Consider the following 2,603-nt stretch of genomic DNA (forward strand, 5'->3'; position numbering starts at 1 on the left):
TCATGTTTCTGAAACATACAGAAAAAAATATTTTATTAGTTATTTTAAACGAGATTAAAATGTTGCTTTTTTTAATTCGAAAATTTTTAACATTTTCAAATTTGAAAAAATTTAAATACTTTCAACTAAATTTGTTAATTTGACAGTAATTTTTTTTAGTTTCCCTAAAATGTGTATATATACTTAAATTTTTTTCAAATTCTTCAATGAAAAACGTTGATCTATGGATAGTAAATTCTTTGCCTTGCTTGAGAGTCCAATGATCAGCACTGTGAACTTCTTAGAAGAGAAATGAAGCTATTTCTGGTTTGATGGGGCCCTTTATATTTTTAATTTTTTTTATATGCAGAGGATAGTAAATACTTTATCGATTGGGTAACAGAGAAAGAGAATTACTGACAAAGAACTTGGTCATTTGGATCTGATGGATGTTGAGTGAAATATGATGCCCATGTCTCTCTTGAAGTCGATGAGAGAACGTTTTAAAAGGGCTGGGGACACCCGTGGGAATTCTGAGTTGAGTGTGCGACAGAGACAGAAATATGATAAGTAGTCGCAATACTTTTTCTTGCAGTGTTAAAAACTTAAAAAAGTAAAATACCTGTCATTTACATAGGCCGAAGGCGCCTTCAAGTGTATCTTCTTTTAATAGCAGTTAATAAGCGTTCCGTCAGTAACTTCAAGAATTATTTCTGGATGCTAGCGCCACGCAGTGAAAACCTCAGACAACAACGCTGGGATGCAAATTAGAGAGAAGTTTATTTTTAAACTTCGCGCGCAACATACTACTTGAGCTATTATGAATGTGCTTGAAGTCAACTTCAGCAGAAGTTAATGACATTTTTTTACATTTTCAACACTGCAAAAAAAAAGGATTGCGATTAGTCCGTGAGTATTTAATAGAAAATTTAACGTAGAATCCGAATTTCAACAGTTTAAAAGTTGATTTTGTTGTTTGGGGGGGGGGGTTAAAAAGGAATCGAATGGGGACCCAATGGGGTCTTTAAGGGTACTTTGTAGAGGCTCCAATCGGTTCCTTCGGTCCAATAGGGTCTTCTACCTTATTTTTTTTACGGATCCAGACATACAACACAATTGATAATTATTTACAATGTTTTTACAAAAAAAGTCACAATAAGTCTAAATAAAGTTTGAAATGTTGAAAAAGCTCTATTTGAAGTTTCATCTAATTGAAACATTTCATTGGGATAATTTCGAAATGCACTTTATAACCAATGGAAATTTTAACTTAAATTTCTCAAAATACTAGAAAAACGTGTTTTCTGTTGCAATCTTACTCTCTAGCTTTAAAATTATAATTACAGACATTAGAAATTAATCTTATAAAAAGCAGGATCACTGAGATCAAGCATGCTTTTAATATTGTAAATTAGCATTGCAATTTTACACATATCTTTTCTACCTTGTTTTTTACGGATCCAGGCATATAACACACTTTATAATTATTTACAATGTTTTTACAAAAAAAAGTCCCAGTAAGTCGAAATAAAGTTTGAAATGTTGAAAAAGCTCTATTTGAATTTTCATCTAATCGAAAGATTTCATCAAGACATTTTTGAAATATACTTGATATCCAGTGCAAATTTGGACAGGAATTGCTTAATATGCTAAAAGAAAGTGTTTCGAATCAAGTTTGAAATCTATTTTGAACTTTCTTGTGAATGTCCATTACTTACGTCTCAGGTTCTGTACTACCCTTTCACTCACCGAAGACTTCTTGCATCCTCGTCCGGGCGGATTCTTTATTTTTCATTTTTGAAGACGTAGTGGATACATCCGATTGATAATATCCGGAAGAAGGCAGTCGTAGTAAATCTGCAAAGTATTGAAGGTATGAAATACTGGCCATATTGTTCACGGGTATTTGCGAAAGATGTGCATTAGAAATACATACCTCATAAAACCATTTTTCATTTTCTTATCCCAAAAGGCATAATCTTTTTCTATTATTTCTATGGTCAGAAAATTTTTTGTACAAATCACCAAATGGCACTGCTTTTTTCTAGTAATATGCAGTTGGCCTTGCACTTGGTAGAAATAGTCACTGGTTGGCTACATTGTGGTTGGTAACATTCAATACATACTTTCTTGTCAAATATCGCTTCTTCTGGCAATTCATAATCATCTGCAGATGACGGGCATTTTATTTCTACGATGGAATCGTCGCCAATGAAGCCATCTGTGAGTAGTAAAATTGCAGTCGTTAGTGAAGAAGTAAAGTATTATAAATAAAGTATTGAAAAAGATGAACCTATTTCGTGTAATACCTGGACTTGCTGCCAGGAATTGATGTTCTATGTCTACGGCCAACCCAGAATCCCTGAATACGATTCCATGATTTTCGCCTAACAGCTTTTTTCCTACTTCATCCATGTCGATTCTGTGCTTCATTGTTTTAGTTTGTACATTGGAATATAGTATCCCGTATACTGAATTCACGCATTATGTTGAAGGTCTGAGCTTGCAAATGCTACCGAACTTTCACAGAAAAACGCTGGTGTTAAATTTGTTGCAGCTCAAATTTCATTGGGCTCCCAATGATCATTTGAGAGAGTTTTCAAGTCTCAAATGTATTCCTCTGA

General features: G+C 33.4%; 1 long non-coding RNA gene across 1 annotated transcript; it reads right to left on the bottom strand.

Annotated features, from left to right (window-relative positions):
* Window positions 1–1,727: 1,727 nt before the first annotated feature.
* Window positions 1,728–2,534, bottom strand: LOC117182085. The gene is made up of 3 exons (XR_004468264.1): window positions 2,289–2,534; window positions 1,916–2,200; window positions 1,728–1,836 (listed from the first exon to the last, which is right to left on the bottom strand). It is a non-coding gene; the product is annotated as an uncharacterized LOC117182085 (long non-coding RNA).
* Between the last annotated feature and the right edge of the window lie 69 nt (window positions 2,535–2,603).

The sequence above is a fragment of the Belonocnema kinseyi genome, chromosome 10 (assembly GCF_010883055.1).
Source record: "Belonocnema kinseyi isolate 2016_QV_RU_SX_M_011 chromosome 10, B_treatae_v1, whole genome shotgun sequence".
NCBI classification, from domain to species: domain Eukaryota; kingdom Metazoa; phylum Arthropoda; class Insecta; order Hymenoptera; family Cynipidae; genus Belonocnema; species Belonocnema kinseyi.